Source organism: Triturus cristatus, chromosome 2_1 (assembly GCF_964204655.1).
Source record: "Triturus cristatus chromosome 2_1, aTriCri1.1, whole genome shotgun sequence".
NCBI lineage: Eukaryota > Metazoa > Chordata > Amphibia > Caudata > Salamandridae > Triturus > Triturus cristatus.
Window position 1 is genome coordinate 672656927 of NC_140581.1, and position 25745 is coordinate 672682671.

At 52.1% G+C, this 25745-nt stretch overlaps 1 protein-coding gene across 2 annotated transcripts in view; it reads left to right on the plus strand.

Annotated features, from left to right (window-relative positions):
- Positions 1-25745, plus strand: part of WDR36 (WD repeat domain 36) — a 580433-nt gene that overhangs the window by 524696 nt on the left and 29992 nt on the right. The gene's annotated exons all lie outside the window — the stretch shown is intronic.

Below are 25745 nucleotides of genomic sequence, written 5' to 3' on the forward strand. Positions count from 1 at the left end.
GCGGTCTTTAAAAAGGAGAAGAGTAACACATAGGTGGAAGCCCAATAGCTTTTGATCAGCTCAATTACCTCATGCCTCCAGGTAGCACATACAAAGAAAGGCATAAAATCAAAAAGAATTGATCACTGTCCACAATCATATTGGTGATTTGCATTAACCACCCTCCATATTCTGTAACCTGACTGCAGCTGAAATGAATCTGTACACCATATAACAGACAAATTCATGCTGCAGAAGGTGCAACTACAATAGGGCCGGCCTACATCTTATATTAGGTAACCTAAATAATGGGATTAAAAAATGTTTTGTTGGTTCTCCATAAAATTTACAGAAAAGGAGTGTAATGTGGATTGTGAGGAGTCAGTCACATGGGAATGGCACAAGATCCGATTCGCCAACAAGTCTCACGGGTAGGAGACCAAAAATGAACGATGATGAAGTGAATTCTAATTAGATAGTTCCTGTGATGATGATTTGGGACAAAGTTTAAATAAGGTTACATACAGTGTGTGGTGGTTAGGAGTTGATGACTCCACCCTTCTCTTGCTGCACTCAAGAGCTTCTCTTCTTCTCGTAAGCATTGCAAGAAATTCAGATGCAGGCAAACAAAAACTTAAACAGACAGATAATGGATAGTGGACCATATACGAAGTGCAGCACCCATACCGTCAATCACCCTTATAATATAAATCAAAGACAATTTTGTGTGCCGAAAGCCAAATGTGCCCACTGTCCCGGAGCACCTCCCCACTAAAGGGGATACAAGACAAAAAAACACCGGATTGGCTCTGCACCACAGTTTGTCAACAATAAAGTCCGTAAATAAGTGTGTACATAATTATTAAAGAAAACAAATTTGATACAGAAAATCACTGCTAATGCAGGCAACAAAGTTGAACCCTTCCATGTGTTAGCTATGGAATATTACTGGCATTACCAAGCCTCAAACAATCAGTAATCGCAGCTTAATTAAGTGGTGTTTCTAGTTTTGTCCAGATAGAAAGCCACAATATTAAGGGTGCAAATTTTATCCGATTCTTAATGTCCCCAACTCTGAAATGGCAGACAAAGGTCAGTATACTAATGGGAACAGATAGCAGCCTTCTCAAAAAGCATTTTCACTGACTTGAATGTGTGCTGTCTCAGAGACTCCCCAAATACCCACGCCATGAGTGACCACAGAGATGCAGCTGGCCTTGTAAACATTTATAATTGCATCCAGGGGTTTAGAGCCTAAATTTGGCAGGAAACTTAAAAACGGCAGCAATAGATCTCTCAAATTGGTTCTTTCTAACTTCTAGCAAAAACCCCAGGTAGTTTCATGTCGAAACTCCAGGTACGTGAAACTCGGTACACAACAGAGCCTGGTTTTATTAACATAGTGAGATCTGAACTTACGAGGGGACCGACCATAGTGTAAGAGTTTGAGTTGTTAATGGATAGACCCAATTGGTTCATAAACAGAGCAAAGTTGTCCAATAGCTTCTGTAGCCCTACTCCTGTTCTGGAGAGTAAAACGCCATCATCAGCATATAACACAACCGTAAGTTACCTGCCTCCTGCCCTGGGAGCCTGTTGAAGTTAAACTTCCCCAGAATATTCCAGGACTGGAGTTGGATTACTAAACAAAGACTCCAGTGGACCCTATAATGAATATCAGGTCTGGATGTGGCAAACTACATCGTCATAGCCATGAGTTCTTCTGTGGCGTTCAGACCAGGTGCTTGGCTGCACTCAGTAGGGTTCTTGGATGTCCAGTCCATGCTCATGGACATGCCTTTTGACAGCGAGAGCCGTTAGTCAGAAAGCAGATACAGCACTGAAGGGGTTCAAAGTAGCTGCTGCAAGAACGATAGGGCTGTATTCATGAGTGAAAGACCTAAGTTACTTTCTTAGACCCAAAGCCTGCGGTTAGAGTTTTCAGTTCACGCAACTCAAATCCACCCCAGGGGCAGAGGCAAAGGACGTGACTGTCCTGTTCAGCCTTCTTCCTCCTCCTGCCCCCTCACTCCACCACGTACGCCACAGTAGTTTATCCATGAAGGAGCATGTGCTGCTGGTGAGAGGGGGAGCATCCTCTTTTCTGCAGACCTGGAATGCCTTAATTTCCAACCAGTGGGCCTTGCAGAATATGGAAAACGTGCATGTCCTACTCTTCCTGCAGCATCCCCCTACGCGTCCCTTTCTCTGCATTTCCTTCCAGCTGGGACCATCTGCTTATCCTGCAGTAGGAGGTGCAGGTTCTGCAGCAGATGAATTGAAGCCAGAGCAGAAAATTTGAGTAGGGGTGCTAGCCTTTCTAGTTTCCAAGAAGGCTGTAGCCATGATCTGATCCTAGATCTCAGGCCCTGAAGGTTTACCTGTGCAATGAATAGTTGGAGATGCTGTCCCTGGCTCACATCCTTTTCACACTGGATGCATAAAACTGGAAAAAGGACGCAGGACGCGACTTTTATATACCTTTTCTGCGGTAGCACAGAAAGTGCCTGATTTTTGTGCAGGTGTTCACACAGTAGCAGTTTGCAGGTATTCCTTATGGACTAATTTCGACACTTTGAGCCTTCACCAAGGCGATGGCAATCGTCACGGCCCATCTCAGGAGGTTGAGGAATCCTGGTGTTCCCATACCTGTACGAAAGGCTTTTCAAAACTCAGCCTCTGTTGTATCGTTCCTCCTGTATTTGGGAAACTAGAAATCAGAGTCTGCTGGTCACCAGTACGCAGGTTGCACATCAATCTACCAGAACTCAAATGGCTCTGAATTCCGGTCAGTCAGCCTAGACCTTGATGGCCAATATGACTATGATGTGTTATGTCGACAAGCAGAAGGTAGTGTGGTCTCACCTTGTCTGTTGTGAAGTGCTTAAGCTTTGGTCTTAGGCACGCCTCTAGGGCCACGACCTCATCCAAAGGAATCCAAAGGCCAACTTTTATGTCTCAAACAAACAGGAAGACTCCACTCCGTAACCAGTCTGTTGAAAGCAAGGTCTGCTCCCAAAGTCGTTCCCACCACACATCATTGTTGCGGTCAAAGTCTTCGGGTAATTCAAAGGAAAAGTGCAAGAAGTCGAAGCAGTAATCGTCCCCTGCCTACAACTCTTGGACTCAAGAGAAGGCACAAAGCCTTCAGTGTGCCTCCCTGTCTCACTCCTGAGCTCCATCAGAACCAATTCCAAATAAGGTCCCTGTGCACCCTGAATTCCCAGGTTCATTGGCGACATTACTTGGCGTAGAGGCCTTCAGAGAGGCCATGCTGTATATATTTTGCACTTTACTAACTCCCTGTGAAGCGCCTTTGGGCCCAAAGGATCCGCATGGGCCTCCAGTTGGTCTTCCGTGGTGAGTCCACTCTCCATTGGACCCACATCGGGATCAGCACAGACTATGGTGCAGGTTCCAGAACCATCCCCTGTGCTGATTTCTTTCTCATCTATGCTAGTGGAGTATGTACAGCCCATAGCACTATCCAAATCCAAGCTGAATCCACCATGATTTTGACCGAGGTTACACCCTGCTCTGATTGTTACGCAGCCTTTGTCAGATTACAATACTTTTCCCTAACCGCATGTTAAGGCCTAAACTTTACATAATCCTTTCGGCTCTGACTCAGTCATTGATAACTGATGAAGGTGACGACTATGTTTCCTCTTATGACAATGTAAAATGCTATAAAAACAGGATGCCAATGGGCTATATACTTACCCAGATGCTGGCCTGGTCCTTCAACGGAAGAATGCACCTATTTCACTGTTGAGATGCAGAAAGTGGCAGAAGTTGTACTATTGCAACTACCTACTATGGAAGTAAAGACAAATGTTTTGACTGAATCACTTTGTCAGGCTCCTACAAAGCATTTGGTCAAAACCTTGTTTAGGTCTGCCTGTTAACATGCAAGTTGCCCGTGCGCTGGGCAGTCCAGTCTTTCTCACTCTGCACCCAACGCCAGAGTGCCTGGTGGTAGAGGCGTCCTCCTGCAAAATTAATATCTGAAAGAAACACGTTAGTTAGATTCCTCACCTTAGAATATCCCCAGGCGTCAGACTGGATCTGGAAGATTTTTCGTCAGCAATACCCCTTGCGCGTCGCTAGGCGTCGTCTGCGGCTCCGCGTCCGTCGTCTGCGTCGTGCGCCGGAATGACGTCGTCGGAGTACTTCGCCGCCCTCACGCGCTGACGTCAGTTCTTCTTTTTTCCGCGCCAGTAAGCGCAGATCCGGGAGAGCTACCCCTTTAGTCACTTTTTGACTAACTTTTTTCGATCCTTTTTGATCTTGTCTCGACTCCGGTGCCGGTAGGATGCCTGGTTTTAAAGCCTGTGCTGACTGCAACCGCTTGATGTCGGTTACGGACCATCACCGCCGGTGCCTTTACTGCTTGGGCCTCGACCACGACGCGGCGTCGTGTTCGGACTGCAAGGCCCTGACCTCGAAGGCTAGACGGGAGCGGTCCCGTAAGCTTCTCGAGCTTCGCCACTCGGCTCCGCGCCCCTCTCGATCCCGGTCCAGGAGGAGGTCCAAGGATCGGTCGCGGAGCCGCAGCCGACGTCATCATCGATCGTCTGGCTTCAAGTCTTCGGGTAAGTCGAAGCATTCCAAGAAGTCCAAGAGGCGACACCGCTCTTCGGACTCCCCTCGCCGGTCGCGCGACTCGGCCGAGGGTCAGGTTGGTTCCACCCCCGCGGCTCCAGCGGAGCCGCAGGCGCCGCGCAAGTCCCCATACCCGCCGGTCCCTGGGACTGACGCGACGCCGGCGGAAGTCAGTGCCTTCCTCTCGGCCATGAGGAACCTGGCTCCGCCGTCGACGCCCGCTGGCGCGCCTTCGGGCCCCGCGGACCCGACTGGGCAACCTTGCCTGCTGGCGGCTCCGGCCCCGGCGCCGTCGACGGCTCCGGCCTCGACGCCGCAAGCGCCCGAGGGACCCGTTCCCGAGTCCCCGCCGACGCCGGTCGACCTCGTCACGCCTCCTCCGCCGGCGTCGACACCGGTACCACCTCCGACGCCGACTCCGCTCGGCGTCGAGCCCCAGTTCAGCCCCGCTCCGGGCCCGGCGCCGTTACGGCGTCGATGGACGCCGCGTTCGGCGCCGCTGGAGACACATTTTGTCTATAGCCCGGCTCCGATCCTTCCTCCTGCATACCAGAAATCGGATGATGGGGGCGAATGGGAGGGATCCGAGCATCCTATGGCCGCTCAGGCTCAACTGTCACAGGACTGGGCAGATAAACTGGGGGAGGCCAGTGGTCTGGATACCTCTCCAGACACTGGATTCATCTCTCCTCCGACTGTGGCTTCGGAGGAGGGTGCTGCTTTCTCTGTGGTGCTGCGCAAGGCGGCCGCAGCCCTTGGGCTCGAGCTACCTGCCGTGGCTGTGAGGACTAACGTCCTCACTGAGGTGCTTCAGTCTGCAGCAAGCTCCACTGAGCCTCTGCTGCCATTCAATGAGGCCCTCATTGACGTTCTGCAGGGCACCTGGTCCAAGCCCTCCACAGTTCCTCCTGTGGACAGGAACGTCGCCAGGCGCCACCGCCCTGCTCCGGGCGACCCCAGTTTTCTGTCCCAACACCCTACCCCCGAGAGCCTGGTTATCCAGGCCTCTACCTCCCAATCCTCCTTCCCGACCGCTCCGCCGGACCGGGATTCCAAGAGACTGGAACAGTTCGGCAAAAAGCTGTTCTCCTCCCTTAGTTTGGGTCTGCGGTCTTTGAACACCGCCTGTCTCTTGAACCGTTATTCCCACTCTCTGTGGGATACAGTGGAGGACGTGCTGCCCCTGTGTCCGGAGGAGGTCCAGACACGACTTACCCAGGCTCTGGCCGATGGGAGGGATGCAGCGCGACATGCTATCCGATGTGGGCTTGACACTACGGACTCGCTGGGTAGGGCGATTTCTACCTCAGTGGCGCATAGACGTCACGCCTGGCTGCGGTCCACGTCATTTTCGGGCGATGTCCAGAGCACCCTCATGGACATGCCCTTTGATGGCACTCGCCTTTTCGGCGAGAAAGCGGACAGTGCGCTGAATCGCTTTAAGGACTCCCGGGCTACGGCCAAGTCCTTGGGCCTCTCGGCCCCGCGGTCGCAAACTTCCGCCTTTCGTGGCCAAGGAAGGGGTGCCTCCTCACATGCGCCTAGCCACCAGCCGCAGAACCAACCTGCACGCGGTCGCGGACGTGGTTTCCGCCGAGGCGGTTCTGGAGGACGACGCGGTCAGCCCACATCCACCCCGGCAGCATCCGCCTCAAAGCCTTCCTAGTCCGAGCTTTCAGGCCCATTCCACGCCAGTGGGCGGCAGAGTTCGCCATCACCTGCTCCACTGGCGGTCCATCACATCGGACAGGTGGGTGCTGCAAATCGTCCGAAGGGGCTACTCCCTCCCCTTCGAGACGACCCCTCCAGCCATGCCACCGCAGCACCACCGTATCTCGGGGGATCATTTGAATCTTCTCCACGAGGAAGTTTCGGCCCTCTTGGCTAAGGGGGCCGTCGAGCGCGTTCCGAGCCCAGAAGTAGGTCGTGGTTGTTATTCCCACTACTTTCTGGTTCCCAAGAAGGGCAAAGGGGGCCTACGCCCTATCTTGGACCTCCGGAACGTCAATGCCTTCCTCCGGAAGGAGAGGTTCAAGATGTTAACTTTGGCTCAGGTTCTAGCTGCCCTAGACCCTGGAGACTGGATGGTGGCGTTGGACTTGCAGGACGCATATTTCCACATCCCCGTCCTGCCGGCGTTACCTGCGGTTCACGGTGGGTCAAGAGCACTTTCAGTTTACCGTGCTCCCCTTCGGCCTCACCAGTGCCCCTCGGGTGTTCACGAAAGTGATGGCGGTGGTCGCAGCTCATCTGTGCAGATCAGGGGTTCCAGTCTTTCCCTATCTCGACGACTGGTTGTTGAAGGCGGGCTCGCCCCAGGCAGTCGTCTCCCACCTCCAGACTACGGCGGATCTCCTGCATTTGCTGGGATTTTCCATCAACGTGCCGAAGTCACACCTGAGTCCCTCTCAGAAGCTCCTCTTCATCGGAGCGGTTCTCGATTCGGCGCAGTTCCGGGTCTATCCACCGGAACAGCGGGTCCGGGATATTCAGGCCGTGATTCCCATCTTTCGGCCTCTATCCTGGGTTTCGGTCAGGCTAGTGTTGCGGCTTCTGGGGCTGATGGCCTCCTGCATCCTACTAGTGCATCACGCCAGGCGGCGCATGCGGGCTCTGCAGTGGGACCTGAAGTTTCAGTGGGCCCAGCATCACGGCACCCTGTCCGACCATGTCTTGATCTCGGAGGGCACTGCACAGCAGTTGCAGTAGTGGCTCACGGACCACGATTGGGTCAAGGGCAAGAGCCTCTCCCTTCCCCAACCGGAGCATGTCGTGGTGACGGATGCGTCCCTCCTGGGATGGGGTGGCCATATGGGAGAGGCGGAGATCAGAGGCCTCTGGTCTCCGGCGGAGTCTCGTCTCCACATCAACCTGTTGGAGTTGAGAGCGATCCGGCTTGCACTGAAAGCCTTCCTTCCCTCTGTCCGGGGAAGTGTCGTGCAGGTGTTCACGGACAACACCACCGCCATGTGGTATTGCAACAAACAGGGCGGGGTGGGGTCGTGGACCCTTTGTCAGGAGGCTCTGCGCCTCTGGACATGGCTGGAACACCAGGGCGTCACCCTGGTGGTTCAACATCTGGCGGGCTCTCTGAACGCCAGAGCAGACGAACTCAGCCGCCGGTGCATGATGGATCACGAATGGCGTCTGAACTCCGAAGTGGCGCAAGGTCTCTTTCAGCAGTGGGGAGAGCCTTGGTTAGATCTATTCGCCACCGAAGAGAACGCGCAATGTCAGCAGTTCTGCGCGTTGGAATTTCCAAGGCGGCACTCGCTCGGCGACGCTTTTCGTCACGAGTGGAGTTGCGGTCTGTTGTACGCCTTTCCGCCTATACCACTTCTGCCCAGAGTGCTGAAGAAGATCAGGCACGACCGGGCCCAAGTCATCTTGGTGGCTCCGGATTGGGCACGAAGGTACTGGTATCCCGAGCTACTCAGTATGTTGACCGATCCTCCGATACGTCTGCCCCTTCGGGAGGATCTTCTGTCGCAGCAGCAGGGGACGGTCCTACACCCGAACCTGTCCAGCCTCCACCTCCATGCGTGGAGATTGAGCGGCGGCAGTTGATGCCATTTGACTTGCCTCCTGAAGTCTGTGATATCATTCTGGCAGCCAGGCGTCCCTCCACAAAGACGGTATACGCCTGCCGGTGGAACAAATTTGTGGCATGGTGCACAGCAAAGGCTGTGGATCCCCTTTCCGCCCCTCTTTCTGAGGTTCTCCTCTTTCTTCTTTCTTTGGCCCGGCAGGGCTCTGCCCTGGGCACCTTGAAAGGTTATCTTGCTGCCATCTCTGCCTTCTTGCGGCTTCCTGATCAGCCTTCTCTTTTCAAGTCCCCTGTAGTTACACGCTTTCTAAAAGGCATTACTCACACGTTCCCTCCTGTCACTTTTGTAATGCCTCTGTGGGACTTGAATCTTGTTCTCACATTTCTAATGTGCGCTCCCTTTGAGCCTCTTCATAATTGTCCTCTTCGTCTGCTGACGCTTAAGACTGCTTTTCTGGTAGCCATCACCTCGGCTAGACGGGTGAGTGAGCTCCAGGCTTTATCATCAAAGCCTCCTTTTCTCTCTGTTCATCCGGACAAGGTTGTCCTTCGGCCTCGTCCCTCCTTTCTTCCGAAAGTGGTGACCCCCTTTCATCTTGGGCAGTCTGTCACCTTGCCCACCTTCTTTCCGCCTCCGCATCCTTCCAAAGAGGAAGAGAGGCTCCACCGTCTGGACCCAAAACGTGCGCTCTCCTTTTATCTGGACCGCACAAAGCAGTTCCGGGTGGACGACCAACTTTTCGTTGGATACGTGGGTGCTAAGAAGGGGAAAGCTGTGCACAAACGGACCATCTCTCGGCGGGTCGTTTTGTACATCAAAATGTGTTACTCCTTGGCAAAAAAAGACCCTCCTGTTGGGCTGCGAGCCCATTCTACTCTGGCCACGGCGGCTACTACTGCTTTTGGGCGGGGAGTCCCTTTGCAGGACATCTGTCAGGCGGCGACGTGGGCTTCGCTACACACGTTTGCCAGGCATTATTGCCTTGACAGCCAAGTCCGGAGGGATGGCTTCTTTGGCCGTTCTGTCCTCCAGAACTTTCTGGTGTGATCTTGGTTCGCAGACCCACCACCGGGGATGGTATTGCTTGGGTATCTATTCTAAGGTGAGGAATCTAACTAACGTGTTTCTTTCAGATGAACAAGTTACTTACCTTCGGTAACGATGTATCTGTAAGAAACATTAGTTAGTTAGATTCCTCACCGACCCACCCATCCTCCCCGTTCTGCGAACTGACATCTAGGGTTAAGGTTATCCTTTTCAGGCCCCTAGATTTTATTTTTGGCACCAGTGTCGGTCTTTGCATGGCTCTGCGTTCCTGGCGCGGAAAGCTATGTACAAGAACTGACGTCAGCGCGCGAGGGCGGCGTCTAAGTACTCCGACGTCATTCCGGCGCACGACGCCGACGACGGACGCGGAGCCGCAGACGGCACCTAGCGACGCGCAAGGGGTATTGCTGACGAAAAATCTTCCGGATCCAGTCTGACGCCTGGGGATATTCTAAGGTGAGGAATCTAACTAACTAATGTTTCTTACAGATACATCGTTACCGAAGGTAAGTAACTTGTTCGTCAGGAACGATCTTTTATCCTTCAGACGTAATCCTTGTCCTGGAGAACACGTTATAAACCTAGCAAGGGATTCACTCCCCAGTACCTGTGCGGGATGTAATCGTGTTCTAGGGAACACTACAGGGTATTTAGACAATAGTGGCAAGGGAGGCTATAAGATGGAGTTGAGTAAGCATGCAGACAAGATTAGGGCATGCCTAATCAATTGCAGATCTTCGGCTAAGCACGCAGAGGATATATGGCTCATATTGGCAGAGAATAAACGGGATGTCATGTTCTTGACAGAAACATGGCTGAAAGAGGATGCCTTATCAGTGGTTGCTTTTGCCATTCTGCCTGGTTTTAAAATTTGCTGCGCAAACTGGGAGGGAGAAAAAAGAGGTAGGGGGTAGCCATTATTTTAAGGGACTTCTGGGATATAGCGTCCTCAGCGATACCTAATATGGATGCGATAGAAGGGCTACATTTTTGTATTAAGATTGGCCCCACCACTTCCTTTTCAGGTCTTATGATTTATAGTCCCCCGGACTGCGCGCCAAGTGTTAATGTGGAAGTTTGTGACTACATTGCGCAGAAATCTCTATTGTATTCGGATTTCATGGCGCTAGGGGATTCTAACCTACATGTGAACGATCCTAGCTGTGTTCAGGCAGCGCAGTTTGCCTCTGCTCTTATTGGTGCTAATCTGATTCAGCATACGCAACTCCCCACCCATAAGGAAGGGCATTCCTTATATTGCGTCCCTCATAACTGAGTCCCCTAGTCAATTGGTTTGGACTGACCATTGCTTGATTCCATTTAAATTTAGTTTGGAAAAGTCTAGGCAGCAGGGGGGTACCCGCTATTTCTTTCTTTTTTTTTTTTTTTTTTTTTTTTTTTTTTTTTTTTGAAAAAGTTTTTATTGAACAATAATTCGGTTACAAGTATGGGCCTACAACCACCCGGGCCGGCCGCTAGGTACATAAGGAAATATACACATATCAAGGCTGCAGTCAGTTCCCAGGGCACTGCCCCGCAGTGGCTCAAGATAGTTCTCGAAGAGCAGCAAGTGTCAGTCCAACAAAAACAGAAACAAAAGGAAAAACAATAAAAACAAAAGGCGAGTTACGAGGGATACCAGTGCGGTTCAGGCTCCCCCCGGGAAACTCCAGTCAGAACATTTGAGCAATCCGCTAAAGAGAGGAGTACCGGGAGGCCGGGGACGGAGGGGGGGGGGGAAGGGGGTCAAGGGAGATGAACGTCCATATGTAGTTGTTACAAAAAGCGCCAGGAGCCGTCAAGGGTCAGGGGGACATGGCGATATCAGTGTCTACCAGGGGGGGCGTACAGATGCCTCCGCGATACGCATTCCATTGACCCCAAATTCTACCCCATGCCCCCGGCTTGCCACGGGCCACATACACTGTCTTCTCCCGAAACATACACCAGTCCATATTCTCCTTCCATACTGACACGGTGGGCGGCCGTTGAGCGCCCCAAAGTTGCGCTATATCCCTCTTGGCAATCATGTTCCCTAGGGCCGCCCACCGAGTCTGAGCCGCGTTGTAGTCATTGGGCTCCCACACATTCAGGACACAGCGACGCACCTCCGGCAGCAGCACAACCCCGGTGACCTGTCCCATAACCGCGTGGACCCGGCGCCAGTAGTCCGCCACCTCGCGGCACTCCCAAAGGATATGAAGAAAGGTGGCGTTGAGCCCGCAGCCTCGTTTACAGAGCCCGTCGTCGGAAAATCCCATCGCGACCAAGCGCGGACCCGTAACATACACCCGGTGGAGAATCTTGAGCTGTACCAACCGGAGACGAGCCGGAATGGCAACCTCCTTGGGGGACGACAGTGCAGACTGCCAGTCTTCGTCGTCCAATTCGACCCCATCCCCAGTCCAAGCCTCCCGAAGGCGCACCAGGAGATCCGCCCGGTGATTAATCAATTTTTTATAAATTAAAGAAATAGTACTATCAGGGACATGTCCGTCAAGTACGCGGTCCTCGAGGGGCGAGGAAACAGGGATCTTGGTCCCCTCCCCGAAGACCGAGAGCAGGGCGTGTCGAACCTGGGCGTAGCGGAAGAACTCCCTGTCGGTCAGCTCGTATTCGGCCTGGAGCACCGCGAAAGTCTTGACCGCGCCCTTGTGCCACAGGTCTCCCACTGTGCTAATACCAATCGTGTCCCACTGGTCAAACCCCTTGGTGGTCCACAAGCTGCCCAGGCGGTCGGAGGCAAACAAGGGAGTAGCACATGTCATTCGCTCACTCCAGCCCATGGCCGCAGTGGCAGCCCTCCAGGTCCGCACAGCAATCTTAGTAGGACCCGTAAGGGTCCGGTCAGCCAGGCGGGAATAAAGTGCCCTGTTGTAGTTCCCGCCGGGAAGCAGGAACTTGTCCATCTCATACGCCGGATTCAAGCCGGGCGCATACGTGGCGTGGTTAATGGCAGATAGCTGCGAGGCCCAATAGTACCTGCGAATGTCAGGAAGCGCGATGCCCCCGTCATACCAGGGGAGAGTGAGCTTGGCAAGAGCAATACGCGCCCGGCCGTTCCACACCAGTCTCCTCTGCAGGCTCTCCACCTCCCGAAAGTAGGCCACTGGGATAACGTCGAAGGAGTTCTGGAGTGCATAGAGGAACCTGGGAAGGGACATCATTTTAAACAGCGCGGCCCGACCCAGCGGGGACAGGGGCAGCCTGCACCACCGGGCCGTGTCCTCACGCAGTCGCCAAAGTGGACGCAGAAGATTCTGCTCGTAGCGAGCCACCGGGTCCAGCGAAACGTATATCCCCAGGTACTTAAAGCCGCTCAGAGATATTTGAATCGGGAGCCGAGGCGGCAGGAGAGGAGGACCACCAGCGATGGGATAAACGCAGGATTTAGACCAATTGATCGTGAGACCCGAATTGTTCCCAAAGGAGGTCAGAACGTCAAAGAGGACGTTGAGTGACTGCCGCGGTGAGGTGAGATACAGGAGAATGTCGTCCGCATACAGCGAGACCCGATCTTCAAAGCCCGGGCCCCACCGGATCCCTCCAAGCGAGGGCTCCCAACGGAGCCAGGCAGCGAGTGGCTCCAGGGCGAGAGCAAAAAGCAACGGGGACAACGGGCACCCCTGCCTCGTGCCCCTGCCGAGGGCAAAGGGCCGAGAGACCCGCCCATTCACCACCACTTGAGCCATGGGTCCCGTGTAAAGGAGCCTCACCCAGCCAATAAATCCCTCTCCAAAGCCGAATTTATCCAAGACGGCCCAGAGGAATGGCCACTCAATAGTGTCAAATGCCATCGTGGCATCCAAAGAAACCAGCACGGCCGGTTCGGTGAGGAGCTCCGCCCTGGCGAGGACCCCGTGCAGACGCCGCAAGTTAAGAGCGGTGTTGCGGTGCGGGATAAAGCCGCATTGGTCCGGATGAATGAGGTCGCACACGACACTCAACAATCGATTGGCCAGGACTTTCGCCAGGATTTTAGGCTCCGCATTGAGCAGTGAAATAGGCCGGTAAGAGGTACAGCGGTCACGCAGCTTGCCCTCCTTGGGGAGAACGACTATAGTGGCCAAGCGCTGGTCGGCCGGGAGGGAACCCGCCGCAAGAGAGTCGCGGAACATGCGGCTGAGGAAGGGCGCAAGCTTATCAGGACGCAATTTGTATAGTTCAATGGGCAGACCATTAGGACCCATAGCCTTGCCCGAGCGAAGGGAACGAATCGCGGTCGCTATTTCATCCGACGATAAGGGGGCGTCCAGCCGCTCCCGGTCCTCAACGGACAGGCCGGGCAGAGCAATATCTCTCAGTAGGAGGCGAGAGTCATCCTCGTCCCTGTCAGTCACCGGGGAGTACACCGCCCGGAGGTGGTCAGCGAAGCATTCCACAATCTCATCCGGCTCAGTCACACACGCACCATCCGCAGCACGCAACTCGGGGACCACACGATTCACTCTCTCCTTTTTGTCCAGCCATGCAATCAACTTTCCCGCCTTGTCCCCAGCGTCATACAATCGGCCCTGCTGCTCCCTATACATAGTTTTGGCCGCGTCAGTGACCAGGGACCTATATTCGAACTGTTTCAGGCTAAGGGCATGTAGCCCGTCCGGAGTAACATTCGCCTCCAAGGCCGACTCCAGCCCCGAGATGTCAGTCTCCAGCTTCACCACCGCCTCGCTCCTAACCTTCTTGGCCACCACTATCTGGGCGAGGGCGTGTCCACGTATAACAGTTTTAAAGGCTTCCCAAAGGGACAACGCAGACGACACCGACCCCTCGTTTTCACTGAAGTATTGGTCCATGGCCTTAACCAGGCTGTCACGAATCACAGGGTCCCGCAGGTACCAGGGGTTAATGGGAGCTATCCGCCCTGCAGACCGCGACCCGGTGTCAAAGACAAGCCACAGCGGAGAATGGTCGGAGATACCACGCGCCAGGTGTCTGACCTCTCGAATCCGACCAGTCTGCGCCGCGGGCATAAGGAAGTAGTCTAACCTGGAGAGACTCCCATGCGCCCCCGAATGAAAGGTGAACTGGCACTGGGTCGGATGCATTAGTCTCCAACTATCCACCAAGCCGAAGGTCTCCAACATCCCACCCAGCCATGACTGGGCAGCGGGGAGGGTCCTCGGTGGGTGACGATCCAGTTCACCCGAAACCACAGAATTAAAGTCCCCGCCCATGAGCAGGAGGCCGTCCGGGAGGTCAAGCAGCATTCGACCCAAGTCAGTAAAGGTGGAGTTCTGGAGGCCCGGGGGGACGTAGACTGAAACCAGGGTAAGGGGCTGCCCCTCCCACCTCCCAATCAGACACACATAGCGCCCTCTGTCATCCGAGACTATCCTCGTGATCTCCACCGGAAGGGAGGCTCGCAGGAGAATGCCCACCCCCCTGGAGCCAGTTGTGAAACCAGAATGGGCTACGAGGCGGTATCCCCCCCTGTTCATCGCATGGCAGACATTGCCGACCAAATGCGTCTCCTGGAGAAACACCACATCAGGAGTCAAACGACGCAAATATTGCAGTACAACACCCCGCTTAATGCGGTCCCCCAACCCATTGACGTTCCACGACATAAGCCTCAACCCGTCTCCCCCCATCCCCTCCAATGGGTCAAGAGGCCCCCAGCCCGCAGCACCGCTCCCAAATCTGGATAAAAATCAATACCTCGCCCTGTAAACAAAAAACACACAACTAAACAACCCCTCTTCCCCCCCAACCCCACCCCAAGTCCAACGCCCCCCACCCTGCACCCCTGCGGGCCAAAGACCCCCCCCAACTTGCAGTGTGCCTGTCGCCCCACTAACCCCATTCTACAAAAAGACCCCGGAGGAGGAAAGGGACCCGAACCCGCCCGCACCCCTCACGGGTCCTGGTAAAACACAGTATGCAAAAGAAGTAAGACCCAACTGTACAGTGCAAAACCGCAAAAGCAAGGACCAAAGGTCAGTCTAAGGGGACCCGTCACCTGCGGTGCCCCCAGAGGGCCCGGGCCGGCCACCCCTGTCCGGCAGCGAGTCCAGCCAGTCACTTGCGGCCACAGGAGTGTCAAAAAAGGCTGTCCGCTCTCCATGCTCCACTCGAAGTTTCGCCGGGTAGAGCATCGAATACTTCAGGCCTAGCTCGCGGAGACGGCGCTTCACCCCCTGGAATCCCATCCGCTGTTTCTGGACCAGTTGCGTGAAGTCCGGGTAAAAGTTGATGGTCGAGTTCTCGTAGCGGACCGGGCCACGGGTCCGTGAAGCCTGCAGAATAGCATCGCGGTCCCTGTAGTGGAACAGTTTAGCCACGATAGGCCTCGGGAGGGCCCCCGGCCGCGGCCGGCCGCCCGGAACTCGATGGGCCCGCTCCACAGCGAAGAATTTGCTTAGGCCAACCGGGGACAACTGTTGCAGGATAAGTTCCTCGACCACGAGGTCCACCGGGCGGCTGTCGGAGGACTCCGGTACCCCAATGATGCGGATATTGTTGCGTCGGGCCCGTCCCTCGAAGTCCTCAAGCCGCCGGGCCATATGGTCGTTGACCACTCTAATGTCCCCAAGCGCGGCCCGCAGATCCGACACCTCCGCACCCAGGGTGGAGGTCCGTGTATCAAGGGCCTGGACCTTCTCGTTGGTTTTAGAGAGGTCGGCCCGAATCAGGGTGACGTCGATCGCGACAGTGTCGATCTTACGGGCCAGGGCCTCATATTGCGTCGCGATAGTTTCCCTGATGCCCTCGATGGCACCCATAATGTCCTGTAGGGAAGGTTCCGCAGCGACGGTCGTGCCTCCCCCCGCAGCATCCGGGGAAAGGCCAGCAGCGCCAGGGGACCCCCTGCCCTGGGTATAGCGGTCCATGTTGTTGCTCTGGACCGCTCCCCCGCGCAGTGAAGCCTTGGTCTTGCGCCCCTCCGGACCCCCTTTGCCCGCCATGTGAGCGCAGTCACTCAATGGGGCCTCCGATCAAGGGGTGCGCGGGTGCCCGCGAAAGGACCACAAACTGTCGGTGTAGGGGTCGGAGGCGTCAGACCCGCCAGTAGCAGATGGAAGCAAACCTCGGGCAGAGGCCCAGGAGGCACCTCGCCACCTCGAGCACGCACGCCAGCTGATCTCCTGAAGGCCAAAACCGAAACCGAAAGTGCTGAATCGGTAACTGGCACCGCGCTGAGGCCGCTGTTGTTCAATTGCAGCCCGGCCCCACGGGTCACCTTCACCCCGGCCACCTCCGTCGAGTGGGTCCCAAAAGTTCCGGCGACGATAACTCAGGATTCCCAGGTCCGATTAGAGTTTTGAAAAGAGATATATAGTCAGCTGGTCTTCATCTCTCAGATTCCATACACCAAATCAGGATATTCTCAGGATTTATTCCGAGGAGCAGAAAGGGTCCGGGGAGCCCTGTGCTCACGCGACCATCTCGGATGCGCGCTAGGCTCCTCCCACTATTTCTTAATAAGAAATTGGAAGAAGCTGACCTCTGACTCCTTGGGGCCAGTTTTGCAGGATAGTCAACCATCATTATTGAAAGACCCAAATGCAGACACATTTGCTTTAAATAAATGGATTTCCGCCGCTGTGGAGGCCACTGCCCCGGCCAGAGTCACTAAAACATTGAGGCAATCTCCCTCGGTTTTCAGAGACTCTCAGGACAAATAAAAGTAGGTGCAAACGCCTGGAACGTCAGTGGAGGGTGGACTACGGTGCTACAGCTAAAGTGGCATATATTAATTAATTAATTCATGTACTTTATTCGAGTTCAAAATTCATGAAATCATAAAAGCAACAGGTTCATGACAATGAAAAAGTATTCCACAATAAAAAAAAATTAAAAAATACATACAAGGGTTTTTAAAAATTGATTAAACTTTTCCTTTTCCTTAAAATACTGCTAAAGTGGCATATAGGAAAGCGCTGAAAGAGCTCCATAAATTGATGAGAGAGGCCAGGAGAGACTATGTGGCGATAACGAAAGTAAAGAAATATTTAAGGTTGTTGACTTTTCTCAAGCCGAGAGAATTAGAGATTGAAGTGCAGCCTTCCCATTCACTGTGTGAAAGTATCTCTGACTTTTTCGATAACAAAATTCGGAAAATTCATAATTCGTTTACAGCAATAGTTGTGACTAATAAAACTGATGTCAAGGGGAGTAGTAAACCAGAGTTCTCCTGTAGGGAATTCCTCCCGACCACTCAGCAGGAAGCATTGGCACAGATCCAGAGTTGTAAGTCAGGCTCACCGAAGAACCCTTGCCCCCCTAAATTGTGGAAAGAGTTGGCTCACTCGCTTATCCAGGTGTTGACCCACATTTGGAATTCATCTTACTTCTGAAATCTTCCCTGACATGTGGAAACATGCCACTCTCCTTCTCAGGAAAAAGCCCAGTGGAGATCCAGGAGATTTGAGCAATTATTGTCCAATTTCACTGCTACCAGCCACAGCAGAAAATGCTGGAACAAATGGTGCATCGATAACTGGCCAATTTAATTGAGAATCATGGTATTTTGCATGATACTCAATCTGGATTCAGACCCGGTTTCAGTACTGAGATGGCTTATAGAGATGGCAGAATCTGTGAGAATGTCGGTGGATTCAGGGTCATCAGCGATGCTGGTGCTCCTGGATTTATCTGCGGCGTTCGACACAGTAGATCATTTAAGATTGGTTCAGAGACTTCAGGATATCTGCATGGGTGTGGCGGTACTGGCTTGGCTGAAATAATTTCTTAACAATCGTACTCAGCAGGTCGCCCTGCAACCCCGTAGGTCGAAACCCAAACATCTATGGTGTGGAGTTCCTCAGGGGTCGGCACTAAGCCCGCTTCTTTTCAATATATATCTGGCCCCGTTGTTAACACTTATTGCCAACTGGGGAGTGAATGCGATATCGTACGCCGACGATACCCAGCTGGTGTTCTCTTTTAACGAGCAGTTGGAGGACTCCAAGAGTTTTAAGGGCTGTTTGAAAGACATTTCCCTATGGATGAACAACAATAAGCTTAAACTCCATACAGAGAAAACGGAAGTGTTGTTCTTTGGCAAAAACCTGCCGCCAGCAATGGATTTACGGTGGCCAGTGTAAATAGGATCCCCTCCCAGCCCTACAGTCATGGCAAAAAATCGGGGAGTTAAGTGGGAGGTTGACCTTTCTTTTTCTGCCCAAAATTCGGCAGGTGACAGCGTCCTGTTTTAGCAAACTGAGAAACCTGCGTAAGTTCCTCCATCTGCTGCCGGAGGACTGCCGCCAAGTCATAGTCCATTGCACTGTGACATTTAGGCTGGGCTGTGCTAACGGCCTCTACGTGGGCCTGCCAGTTTACTTAGTCATAAGACTACAGATGGTTCAGAATGGGTTTGTGAGACTGATTAGACGTGTACCATTCCATCATCATATCTCTCCGCATATCAAAGGGCTCCACTGGCTGCCAGTGGCAAGGAGAATCGAGTTTAAGGCTTTGACACTAGCATTCCGGTCTATCCATGGTAATTGTCCTAGCTACCTGAAATAACAGCTATGTAGCTGTTTGCTGAGTCTAACGCGCAAAATCTGCTTTGCAGTCCACGGTTTAGGAGAGCCCGGCTAGGTGGCTGATCTTTTACGGTCAAGGCCTCCAAGCTTTGGAACTCCTTGCCAAATAATATCCGGCATATTGATTCAGAGCCACTATTTAGGAAAGCGGTGAAAACGTGTCTCTAGCTTAGGTTAGTGTGCTCAGGGCTTTCTATGCTCGGGTCTTCTTTGCCTGCCGCCTATTGCTAGAGCGCCGGACACCTCTGTTTGAGGTAGCTGTTCGTGCTTTATAAATGTCGGTATTATTATTATTATTCTCAAGCTCCAGAACCAGCTGGCTCTTATTCAGCCACTTTGTAGCCTAACAGTCAAAACAATGATGTGCTTTGTAGGTATGATAGCCTTTTGCATAGGGATAGTTACACATGCAGGACCATGTATGGGACCCCTACAGGAGTGCTTAAGATCGCAATGGTCACAAGCGTTGGCGGGGCGGGCAACATGGAGGATCTAGTGTTGGGTTCACCCAGTGTCTATCATGCACTACAATGGTGGTTACCGCTGGTAACAATAACCGATGCATCCCTGATGGGTTGGGGTGCTCTAATGGCGGACGTTGTGGTACAGGTACATTGATCTCCACAACAACAGACATTGCACATCAACATGTTAGAGCTGCTAGCCATTCAAATGGCTCTCAAAGTGTTCCTACACAACATATCCGGGAAAAATGTCCTTCGAGCAGACAATATGACAACAATGGCCCACATTCAGAAACAAGCAGTGGCCCATTTACTACAACTATCTCAGCTAGCACAAGTCATGTAAATAGGTCAATGAAAACACACAGTCCACCTCCCATCACAGTATATACCAGGAATGGACAACTCACTAGCAGACCTACTAAGCAGAATGCAACAACAAGTGCACAAGTGAGAAATCCACACTACAAATTTAGTTTCAAAGTTGGGGGACACCAACAGTAGATCTCTGTGCCACCGTAAAAAATGCAAAATGCCAAAACTTTGCATCCAGACACCCACAATCCAAGGGCAACGCTCTATGGATGAACGGGTAAGGGACCTTTGCAAATGCAATTATACCCCACCCTCTCCTGCTCATTCCATACGTGGTCAGGAAACGAAGGCAAACTTCACTAACTATGATACTCATAGCTCCAATATAGGCATGGCAACCTTGGTACACAACTCTGCTGGAGCTATCACTAGTACCTCACAAGAAACCACTTAACATTCTAAATCTTCTCACTCACAGTGGGGGCAGAGTCAGACGCCCCAATGTTCAACAACTCAATCTGGCTCCTGAGGTCCTAGAATTTGGGTATCTAGAATTATCCCAGGAATGCATGAACATTCTAAAGAGGCCAGAAGACTAACCACAGGGCCTGTTACTCAGCAAAACGAAAACGTTTTGGCCGCTGCTGCACTGCAAACAGCATAAACCCATCATTCATGGAGGGACTTAAATGTTTTTTTCCACCACGTACTCTTCCTGTACCAACGTGGAATCTAAACATTGTGTTATCAAAACTAATAACCACACCATTTGAACCAATGCACAAATGGAAAATACAGTTCCTAACATGGAAAGTGGCATTCCTTGTGGCCATTACATCACTACAGAGTCAGCAAAACACAAACACTCACTCTTGAGGAGCCTTATTTTCAAGTATTTTTAGGACAATGTTCACCTACACGCAAACCCAAAGTTTCTGCCAAAAGTCATACCACCTTTCCATTTAAATCAAACATTGGATTTACCTGTTTTCTTTCTACAGGTAAGAAATGCACAAGCCCATGTTTAGAGCCTTCAGAAGACACACATTTACTTATCTCTCTTTGAGTCACATGAAAGTAAAAGCGCTTAACGCCAACAGGCCTCCCATAAGGGAACAAGTTAACAATCCTATGTGTACATCTCTGCACTTTGATTAATGCAAGATCTCTTTTAAGAAATGAAATCAAATTTGCTGATTTTCTCGAGGCACAAGGTTTGGACATAGCATTTGGCACAGAAACCTGTGCTGATGCTGTTTCAGGCCCTGATATAGTAACGGCAATTTCGTCTGGTTACTTAATTTTTAGGCATGTCCGCAAGGAGAACAAGCATTGGCATAGCCAATAGGTCTCGCCTTTGGGACCTTATAAGTGTTTAGCCATGCAACAGTTGCATAACTAAATACTTATAAGGTCCCAAAATAATAAATCAGGAACTAACGGCCTTCCTTAATAACAACCAGCTACTGGGCCCTACTCAATTTCGACTTTAGAGCCAAACATAGCATCGTACTGGCTCTGATTACTGCGTCTGAAGATATTTTACAGACACTCGACAAAGGGGGAAATGCGGCCCTGATATTGTTGGATCTCTCTGTGGCATTCGACATGGTCAGTAATGACCTGCTGATTGATCGCCTTTTCTCTGTTGCAATTAGGGTAGAAGCCCTTGCTTTGATGAACTCCTTCTTGTCTTTACGTGAGCAATCGTTTATGTAGGTGATTTTATATCTCCACTGTTTATACTAGCCTGTGGGGTGCCGTAGGCTTTATCTTTAAGTCCAACCGCTTTTAATCTTTACGTTACTGCGCTGGCACAACTCAGTTATTCGTTTGACTTCTTAGTGGTATCCTACGCCGACAACTCCCAAATCATGGTGTCAGTGGCGGGGAACCCTGAAGACACTGCCACCAGTTTTCATATCTGCATGCAACAGATCAGTAGGTGGATGAACAAAAACAGTTTAAAGCTTGATTCGGGTAAAATCAAAGTCTTGCTTTTTGGAATCAATACTTCATTCCGATAGCCTTCGTGGTGGCCACATGAGCTGGATAGTTTACCCACTCCAGCTTCCAAAGCAAAACATGTAGGGTTTATGTTTGACCGTAGCCTGTCATTCGAAAGCCAGATCAATTCCATCACTCTGAAAGTTTTGACAAAAGTCTTTCCATGTATTCCACAGGAGATGCAGAAAACACGGGTTCCTGGCCTCCTTTTGCCTAAACTCGATTACTGCGATGCCCTATTCCTCAATGTGCAGAAAAAACGTTTAAAGAAATTGCAGGTCAATTACTATTGTTAGGCATCCCTAAATATCAATCTGTCTCCCAAGCTCTTACAAAAGACTGGCTTCGGGTGAAGAAACGCATTAACTTTGAAGGTATTTGCAGAGTATTTAAGCATTGCACAACTCTGACCCTGACTGCATGAAACAAAGTTTCCACTGGTACACACCCCCTAGATCTCTTAGTTCATCTTCTGCCTGTAACTTAATTGTCCCCTAAGTCAGAAGAGAAAAATGGGGCGGTGGAAGTTTTGTTACATGCGTTGCCAAACTCTGGAACACTCTTCTTCGTGATCTGAAAAACTTGTGTTTGAGGCATTTGAACTGCAGATTACACACTTTTGCATAGATCGCCATCTGGTGTTGGGCCCGGATGTTTGCAGTTTGTTTTTCCTCTTGGAAAGTCTTTGGAAGTCACGAGGTCGGTGACTCCTCCCTTGGATCGTATTGCGCATGGGCTTCGGCTCCATCCTCAGATTGTTTTTTTCCGCCATCTGGCTCGGATGTAATACTTCGCGCTCCGATTCTGAACATTTCCAGTTCGACGATCGAAGCGGAATCCTCGCTTATCGCAGTATCGTTCAGATCCAGTTCTCCTCAATCACCTTCTCTTCGACACATCTTTGATTCCAGTTGTCGACGGCGGCCTTCGGGCCTACCCAAGCTCCGGTCCCGGCTGATGGAAAGAACTCCTTTAAAGAAATGCCCTCGATGTGGGTCCAAATTCCCCCACACCGATCTTCATGAGGTATGCAACCTCTGCCTCTCCCCTGAACACGAGGCTCGAGAATGTCCGGCCTGTAAGTCTTTCAGATCGAAAAAGACTATTCGAGATTGAAGAGCCAGACGAAACATGGCGCACTCCTCGACCTCCGTTCCAGTCGACATCTTCGGGGACGACGTCGAAGATCCGGGACAGCAGCTCACCGAAGAGGACCTAGTCAGTGCTTCCGAAGCCGACGACTCCGATGTGGAGGACATCACCCCAGCGCAGAGGGTCGTGAGTACTATACCGCCTCCCACACCCGCACCCACACCCAAAAAGGCTTTGGTCACGCCTTCGCCTCCGGGCCTAGGCAAGACCAGAGACACTGCTTCACACACCCCACCTTCGGGCCCGGTGAAGAAGCCAAATAGGCCTTCCGGCGGCTCGGGCTCGAGCCAGCCCTCCAGCGGTGCTGAGAAACACACTTCGGCACCGAAAAAGAAAACGGCCTCTACCTCGACACCGAGCTCCGCACCGAAGTCCTCGGTGTCGAAATCCAGCCTTTCCGTACCGACGCCATCTTCGGTACCGACCAAACCCCATAAGGCCCTCGGCACCAACACTTCCACGCTGAAGCCCACCTCGGCGCCGACCAAGAAAACGGAGGTTCCCAAGCCCAGTGCTAAGCACGGCACGGACAAGCCTAAAAAGTCATCAGCCCCGAAACCTTCGGCGCCGACGGAACAAACATTGTCACAGGAACTGTTTACCCTGGATCCCTTGCAAAAGACTCTTACCAAGGATCCAAAAACTGGACATTTGGCACTCTCTTCTAAAAAGAGACATTTGGACAAACCGGCTCCGCCTCCACCTCCAAAGAGGAAGGACTCTGCTACCTCCCCTTTCAGAATGCCTTCCCCACCTCCTTCACCTCCTCCACCCTCTCCACCTCCGCCCCCTCTGCCTTCTCCACCCCCACCTCATCGCTCTCCGACCTCGTCTCCGTCGATGATGATCAGTGGAACCCATATTACGATCCAGGGGATGTGCCCCAAGACCCCACCCCTACAGGATCCCCAGACCCATGGGACAACTACAATAATCCAGATATTCCAGACGTCCCACAAGATGACCTTTACCCTTCCAGGCCATCTCCACCGGAAGACTCATTAGGTTTCCAACACCTACTTCAGAGGGCGGCACATTATCACGGGGTAGAGCTACACACTGACCCAGTAGAGGAGGATTTCCTCCTCGACACCTTTGATACTGCACATAGATCTACCTCCATACTACCTATGCTCAAGGGGGTGATAAAACATGCGCCAGAGGTTTTAAAGGACCCAGTCAGGGCTAGGGTCATTAACCCACGCATAGAAAAAAAGTACAAAGCTGCCCCCACAGATCCTGCCTATATCAAAGGGCCAGCGCCACTAGATTCCCTAATGGTTTCCACTGCACGGAAGAGGTCAAACTCCCAGGCGTCAGGCGAAGCACCACCACCTGACAAAGAGTCAAAGCTACTGGACGCGTCAGGAAAACGTACTGCGTCACAGGCAGCTAATATATGGCGTATTGCAAACACCCAAGCGCTATTGGCCAGATACGATAGGGCGCATTATGATGAATTAGAAACCATAATGCACCACCTCCCAGAAAGATACAAAAATAGGGCCAATGAATTAATTCAAGAGGGTAAGACTATAACTAACACCTCCATACGCTGTGCCTTAGATGCAGCAGACACTGCCTCCAGGGCCATTAACACTAGCGTCCTCCTCCGTCGCCATGCTTGGCTGAGAATATCGGGTTTCAAACCTGAGGTACAGGCCTCCATCCTAAATCATCCCTTTGACCAAGAACACCTATTCGGCCCAAAGGTAGATGAGGCCCTCGAGAAAATGAAGGACACTGATACGGCAAAATCTATGGGAGCCCTGCAGTCACACCCTCCTAGGCGCTCCTTTCGCCGCTCTTCCTTTCGGGGTACGGCTAGAGGCTACTCCTCAGATAGCGCGTCCACTTCCTACAAATCCCCTGCTCAGTCCACCTTCACAAGGGGTTATCAAAGAGGCGGCTATAGGGGCAATAACAATAAAGGCAGAGGCAAAACAAATACCGCCCGCTCTGCCACACTGCCTACCCAAGGACTTCCCCCCGCTCCCTCCAGACCATCCCACTCCGGGGGCAGACTACAAAATTTCCTTCAGGTCTGGGAGACATCACCTCAGACAAATGGGTGACCCAAATTATTCGCTCAGGGTACTGCCTAGAATTGACATCTACCCCCCCAAAAATTCCACCCAGGCAACGCCCAATGTCACAAGAACATTCCACATTACTAAAACAGGAGGTAATCTCCCTCCTACAAAAACAGGCAATCGAACAAGTTCCCGTCAATCAGCAAAATTTAGGGGTCTACTCCCTATATTTTCTAATACCAAAAAGAGACGAGACTCTACGACCTATTCTAGATCTCCGGCCCCTAAGCACATACATACATTCAGACAATTTTCACATGGTAACGCTTCAGCAGGTACTTCCGCTCCTCTCCCAGAACGACTTCCTCACCACACTGGACTTGAAAGACGCATACTTTCACATTCCGGTACACCATGCTCACAGAAAGTACCTCAGATTTGTAGTGGACGGGACACACTACCAGTTCAAGGTGCTCCCATTCGGGGTCACAACAGCACCAAGGGTATTCACTAAGTGCCTAGCGGTAGTGGCGGCACACCTCAGAAGACAGCACATTCACGTCTTCCCATATTTGGACGACTGGCTGATAAAAGCCACGTCCTACAACCAATGTGTACACCACACCGCCACTACAATCCAACTACTTCACCAGCTAGGCTTCACGGTGAACCACCAAAAGTCCCAGCTAACACCATCCCACATAAAGCAATACCTTGGTGCCACCATAGACACCTCAAAAGCCATAGCCTACCCCAATCCGGCCAGGTTTGCAAGCATTCAGGCTTTGCGTCAAAGATTCATACCTCAACACTCCCTTCCAGCAAGAGTGTTTATGCAACTGATAGGGATGATGGCCTCTTGCATTTTCGTAGTGCCTCACGCAAGACTCCAGATGCGTCCACTCCAAGAGTGCTTAGCGCGCCAATGGAACCAGGCCCAGGGGCAACTGACAGATCTGGTGTTGGTAGACGGTCGCACCCATCGCTCTCTGCAGTGGTGGAACACCACAAATCTTTCCAGAGGTAGACCGTTCCTTGACCCGGTTGCACAAATGATACTAACAGACGCATCGCTCTCCGGCTGGGGAGCTCATCTAT